This window comes from Drosophila mauritiana, chromosome 3L, assembly GCF_004382145.1.
Source record: "Drosophila mauritiana strain mau12 chromosome 3L, ASM438214v1, whole genome shotgun sequence".
NCBI classification, from domain to species: Eukaryota; Metazoa; Arthropoda; class Insecta; order Diptera; family Drosophilidae; genus Drosophila; species Drosophila mauritiana.
This window is the reverse complement of record NC_046669.1, coordinates 16,953,378-16,960,623: the sequence shown is the minus strand read 5'-3', so window position 1 is coordinate 16,960,623 and position 7,246 is coordinate 16,953,378.

The window sequence follows — 7,246 nt, the reverse complement described above, 5'->3', positions numbered from 1 at the left end:
TATTGCATCTACGGCACACCTAACTATAAGCTACGAATAACGAACCATGTTCATATGGAAAGTGTATCTTCTAGTTGCGAGCTGTAAATAGAAAGAGAGAGAAAGAGGAGATAGCATCCCTAGATATAGTTCTACGATCTAGTTCCTTAGCTTAAGTCGAGAAAATTCCGTTGTCATTGTTCTTCATCTGGAAATCAGGAGCAGGAAAATAATGAGTATACATTTAGCCTAAGCACGTTGAACTATCAAGGATTCGAGTGCCTGAAAAAACATGAATTAACTGAATTAACCCTAAGCTTTTTCAGCTCTTAGTTAGTCCGTAGGCTTATGACCCCATAACCTAAGCATCCATTGTAAAGTTACACTAAAAACACAACGATTCCGAAAACGATCTTATGTAATAAATAGAAGGATTAGTAAATTATGATCGCTCGTGTTTTCTGTTCGCCGCAATTTTATGGACATTAAATATCAAAGTTCGGGCATTTGTCAAGTGCTAAATTTGTTTCCTAATCACAAAACTCTTACTTAAATATCTCATCCATGGATTCAGGTTGGGGAACCAGAATTTCAATTAGCATACATGTTCGAACATGATCGGTGGATCGTGTCGATTGCTTCTGCCGCCGTTAACTACCAAAATCCAGCTTAGAATATATGTTCGACTATTTTAAGGTATAAATTTTCGCTACAAATTTGCACAAAATGGTTTTGGGCAAGTGAGCCACCCCAAGATGGCAATTAAAATTTGCTTAAGAATACTTTTGTGTTTAGCCGCAGAGCAAGTTATCTGACGCAAACGCCAACGAAATCGAAATCGAAAGCTTATAAAGTCACTAAGTAAATAATCGTTTTTGTACCGTTATTCTAAACGGAACTGCGTGGGATTTTTCTGGTTTAGAAAATGGATTTAGTCTGCAGCATCGGGCTTATTATCATATGATTTATATGTTTATACGACCTAACAGTAGATATTAATGCGTTTAAAAAACGATATTCAGAATATTCAGCTGATGAGAACAAGGATTAATTTCGTTTAGAAGTCATTTCAATACGTGTTTGCTTAGATAAATATCAAACTATAAGCAATTCTTAAGTAAAATTTCAAAAGTTGTTTGTTTAAGAGTCACAACATTTACTATTGCTATCTATGGAAAGGTCAAACAAACTCATAACTGAACCTCTATGTTCTGGCTGTAAAGTCTGTTATATTTTCAATGCCAACCCAAAACATTCGAGTACCAAGAAGTAATGAGAGTTGGATATTTATGGAGCTATGAAAAAGGAAATTAGGCAATTACTGGCCAATTTTCGTAAAATGTGATACATTCTTCTTGGCGCGCAGTGCAATTAATAGCGCTAAAGAAGTGCGAAGTTGGCCCATTAAGTGGTCAATCAAGCGATGTTTTGGCCACTTCTGAGCTGATTCCAACTCTTGTTCGGATCACCGAGGGGGGCCTTGAGTGGGGCATATCGAATGGATGGAACAAGCGTGTGATGTATGGCTCGAGTTAATCGATTCCACATAAAAATATAGTTTAGCCACGCAGAACTGCATTGAGGTGGCTCCCATGGTGGAGTATCATTAGGCCAGCCACTAAAATGCTAATCGATCCGATCCGAGCTCAACAGGTACAAATATATCTTTATATATGGTATAAGTTGGACTTGGTCTTCTTCCTCTGCTTTGCATAATGCCCACACACACACACACAGATACGCACACACACACACACATACACTCTGGCCACAAAGATTGAATCTTGTATTACCAGCTGACGTATTTGCTAACTGATGAATTTTATACAAATTTGATACACTCGAGGTGAACTTGATTTTGTTTGGCGGTGTTGTTTTGTGTCGTTTTATGTTTTCGTATAGAAGCATCTATGTCTAAATGTATCGCCGTGCAGAAGAAGCAGCGCCTCAACGAGTTTTGTTCGCGGTTTTATTTTATATATGAAAATTCAAATTAAAGCTAATAAATACTTAGGCGTTCATAGTGGCTCTAGTCCGAGACGAACTCTATCTGAAATTCATTAGAAAACTGGTCCATCTAACCTTCGAGACGAGAAGATGCCACCGAGAGCGGGGATTGGGCAGGGGACTTCACACTGATTGACGTCTTTGGATTGCATAATCCAATTAAGTTGGTGCTAATCGCCTGAAATGCGATGTCAAGTCGAGTTAATGCCACAAGACATGTAAGGATACTGCAGGATTGGGGCTTCCTTGAAGGTTGCCTCGCGTGTCCAAGTCAAGGCCCCGAAAGGCGGAAGACAGCGGGAAGCTCCCAAAAACTCTGTGGATGAATGTGTGGTCTTGGACCCGGGTCAACAAATCATAAAGCAACAGCTAAAATTTATGACCAGGTGGAAATTATGAGGCCTTTTCGTGGCTTTACAAGTGCACAGTGGTGTTCGTGGCTGCCATTACGATCAGACACTTCTCATGCCACCACCGATTGTCCAGACTTCGATAAATTATGAATATATATATATAAATATGTGGGGTTCGTCGACTGCATCAGTTATATCTCATGGAGCTTCTTTAAATCAAAATTAAATACACACTTGCACGAAGAGTCTAAGGGGGAATACCCTTTAGTTCAAGCTTTGTATATTTTGACAATATTTAACCAATTATTATTTTATATTATAAATTTTATAATCCAATTTTGCTTCCTGTTTCAAAAAGATGATTCTTGGAACTGATAAATTTCTAGTATTTTCGTGCATGAGTAATTTGTTAGTTAAGTAAGAAAACAAATTTGTACAAAAAGAATTGGAAAATCGTACGATATGTAAGCTTGGATTTTTGCCGAAGAGTTGAAGCTATTTACTTGGTCACAAATAAAAATATTTAATTATTTTAAAAATATATATATTTTTTTGTTTAAGAACTTGCTAAGCGATTTATGTTAACCTGTAAATAAAAGGGTGTGCTCGATGAGAAATAAAAGACTGACAAATTTGCATGTCTGCCTTTTAATTTGGCTTTTCGGGCGTAGAATCGACGCTGTCAAAAGTGTTGGTCTGCCTACAAGATATAAGTAAATGGCAATATATTATGTACTGGGACGAACCAGTTGGCTATTGAAATGAGGCGATATAACCAGTTGGCCAGATCCCGGGCCGAAACAAATGAATTTTATTCGAGATTAAGATTTTGGCTCGTTGTTTTTATTTGGGCAGACCGTGTAGAATTTACACATCCACGTCAAAGCCTTAAGCCTGATCTGTAGCTCCAATTCATACATTATATGTATCTCATTTGTGTATATTTAATTTTGAGTTCAATTTCGGTCCTAAACAGCCTTGTGGCCGTCGACGCGTGTGACTCGGAGTGCTCCAGTTTCTGTTTTATTTGCGCTCCAAAATGTTTGTGCCTCCGACGAGGGGAGTGACGTGATGAGTGCTTGTATCCGATTGCCACTGGCCCAAGTGGGCTAATTTGGCAGCAAAGATGGCTAAAGGGGTGACGTGAAGTGCTCTCTTCAGTTGGCCATTAATCAGGTCTCGATGTGAGCCATCATCTGAAGCTCCATTTCGAGCACCTTCCGACGAAGCATGGGGTCTCGAGCTGAACTTGATCTCGAGACGGGGTGTCGCCTTAAGTGAACAATAGGCTCCATTCTGTAGTCCTGGCCTGATTGATGATAGCGGTCCGCAGATCTTGTAAATTCTGTTCAAGCCCGACACTTTCGCTTTAAAAGGCCAGTCGCAAGTTGGTTAAACTTTCAAGGGTCACTCGGTTATGTAATGGTCGAAGCACAGATTCTGTGTAACCGGTTCTCATGGATGCTGGCTACCTGTTCGTCCCACAGTTCCCAGCGCGGTGACCCTCAGCGGTTCCCAAAAAATGGTCTGGGTGTTTCATGTGGCGCGGCAAGGATCGCAATGGCAATGGCCCGCAATTGTGGCCCATAAATTGCTGGCCAAAAACTGGTTAACGCTCGCCTGCCGGTGTCCTTGATAAGGCTTATTAATATTTTTTGTTGTTTCTGGGTCTTTCGCAGGGGAAAAACACGTTTTTTCTTCTTTTTACTTCTCTCGCCGCACCGTTTTTAATTTGCAGCTTTTTGTTTCAAGTAAATTTCACAGAAATTAAATGAATATCAAACGTCATTTATTCGTCGAATTCGCAGACTTGAAATATCCATTAACTAAATGCCGTTAGCAAGTTGTTTATGCGATTGCTAACAATTATTCACTCGTATTGCAAACATTTTACATTTTGCCAAATCATATTCATAAATTTACGGTCGGGATTTCTGTTTTGAATTCTTCTAACTGTACTTTTTATTGTTTAAACAAAGGCGAGCGACAACTTGTTGAAAGAATTAATTAGGTCTTTTTGGCCGATCTAAATCAATTTAAGGTGAATGTTTCACAGATCATTGGTCGATAAGTCAGCCTTTATTTATTTGCATTCAGCCCATCTAGATATGGCTAAAAGACTTAATCGATATTCGAATACATTTTGTCAGCCTGATTAATTGAGTCAATGAATGAAATATGGCTTTTATTCAAGGGCGAAATAACCCGAATATAGTTCAGTTTAATACTTAATTATCGTATTTTTTGTTGTATATACTTAAAGTGATATTATAGGAGGATTTGCAGGACTCAGTTATATGTTAAAATTATGTTGGTCCTGGGTTTCAGGAACTTCCAAAAATTGTCCAAAATATTTCCTACTAAGAACTTTCCATTTCAAAGTTGCTGTGTTGTAAAATCCAGTTCGAACCTTTTATAAAACCTTTGGTAATTCCACTTCCTCGACTAGAACTCGAATCCAAATTTTAAACTGAGCACAAAAAGCGAAACAATGTGGCAAACTAGTTAGTCGGGTTGGGCGTCTGTTTAGCTGGCGGATTTACATAAGTATAAATCTTAAGCAGAAAACAATATAGTCCGCCTTGAGAGAAGCCATGTAGAAGTTACCAGAGATTCGCGTTATGTATTGGGACAAATTTGCATAAATCATAAGCACAATTAACAATCTTTCGGTGCTCCGTTCTCCTCCAACCGCTGACGCAGGTGACGTGACATTTGACTCGGAAATTTATATGATTCCCTCCAAGACAAGATCCGCGAAATTTGAATATCCACGCACTCTGAGACGCTTCTTTATCCATTCAAAGATGCGTGAATCTTCTGCTGGGTGGGTAGAGAGTCATCGGCCTTCTTATAAATATTCAGTGGCGACATCTTCTTCTCGGCTTTCTGTTCTTCGGCGAACACTTTTTATTAACCGATTTGCGGTTGACTTTTTCGTGTTGCTGGCCAAGAGACTTGATTTCAATTTTAATGGCCGGTGCGTGAGGGTATTTAATTTGCTCTAGGATTAGATAAGTAATATTAAGTGTCTACCTGAATGGGTACAAGTCTTTAAAAACAAGCGTCGAGGCATTTAAGAATACAATTAATCTTCTCAGTAGTTTTAACATGATTTATATAAAATTTAATTAAGCTAAAAATTACGTTAAAGAAATTGTATTTTTTGGGAAAAATCTTTGTCTTAAAGTTGTTTGCTACATTTCTGTAAAAAATTTGCATCTGCAGAAGATGGTTCTTTGTGAGGATTTTTTTTGGATTTACCAGAAAACAAATTGTAGTTAGTTTTATGATTTAAGATTTGTTTACCCCGCTTCTCGTTTTGTTTTTGATGACTAAAAATGCCATTTATACAAGATAATGTCGGTAGCACCATTCGGAAATAGCGCCAAGACAAGATCTCCATGCTGATAAAACATAATGAAAAACTAGATATTATGATTTCCGCGCCCGAAGACAAAGGCTCATAACAATTCACATACGAGCTCTGAAACTCCCCTAGATTAACAAATTTATTTTTAAATTATCTGAATAGCAACCTGTCTAGAATGCGGTTTAGAACAGGCTTGTTTGATTCGACAACCGCCAACGTCCTTCAGTGGAGTCCAAAATGTGAGGCAGCAAATTATCAACCACTCGACATGGAAGACGTTGAATAATCGTCTGTTGCAATGTCGGATGAGGTGACAAAAAAAGGCTTTTCCTCTAGCCGGCAGTCGAGAAGCATTCAATGCGCCAAAAACTGAAAAGAAATAATAAAAACAATTCAGTCGCTTCAGTTATCCGCAATGACAAATTTGAAATGTCAGCAGTCGCCGCCAAGTGTCATTGCCTTTGCGGGGATGTGCGAAGCAAGTTATGACCCGAATAGTTAGCCAGCAATTATGTAATAAAAGCCAAGAATTAATGTGGCTCTAAGTGCCGTCTGATGGCCGCAGGGGTGACTTCCGTTCGGCTGCACTTCCTCGGGGTGTTGTTCCGTTCCGTTTTTTTTCTAGACCCTGACTACCCAGTGACCACGCACCTTTTGGGCCGAAAGAGTTCAAAGTCACATCTATTTTGGGCCGGCTCATGACTGCGCGTGGCCAGTGGGTGTCACTCTGATTGGTTCATTAAAATCTAGACGTGACTGCTTGCGAATATATAAATTCTAGTTATTAAAGTGGCGAAATGCAGGCGATGACAAATGCCGAAACCCGTTTGGGAGTCGCTCGAAGAATGCAGCACTGAACACCGATCAGCGATCATCGAGATCTTCGAGTGTGCGTTTAAAGGTCACTCGGCTGACACGGAGCCAGAGATGAGCTGAGCCGAGCTGAGCCTACCTTAACATTCAACTCCGGCTGCCATCTGCTGACCCCCGGGCACACGCATTTTTGGCCAAGTCAACCGGTTCATGTTCAATTGGCCGACTCCAACTCCAACATCGACTCGCAACTCCAACTGCATTTAGGCCTGCTCCGAGGGGTAATTGCCATTAGCCAACGCCTGATCTTCTCGGCCTTATTTGCCTTGGCAAGCTTCGATGGGAGCCTTGACTTGGCTCTCGATCGGCAAGCTCAGCTTCGGCTTGTCTCATCGATTGATGAAATTCGGTGGCTCGGACCCATTTACCAAATTAAACGCTGCACGACAACGTGTTTAACACTCGCCGCAGACTTCTGCCAAAAGTACGAGCATATTTGCCAGCCATCGGAGTTGGCTAAATAGAAATGCCAACAAGAGCAGGCGTTGGTGGATGGTCGGATGGCTGGATGGTGCGTCTGGCTTAGTTGCTCTTCTGCCATAATTGCTGGGCCTCAATTTGGCTGCCTTTTTGTCTTAGCCATGTTATCTGGCTGTTAACTCACAAACATCAAACAACCGAGACTGGTTGGCTTTCTGGTCAGCATTCAGCTGTCGGCGTC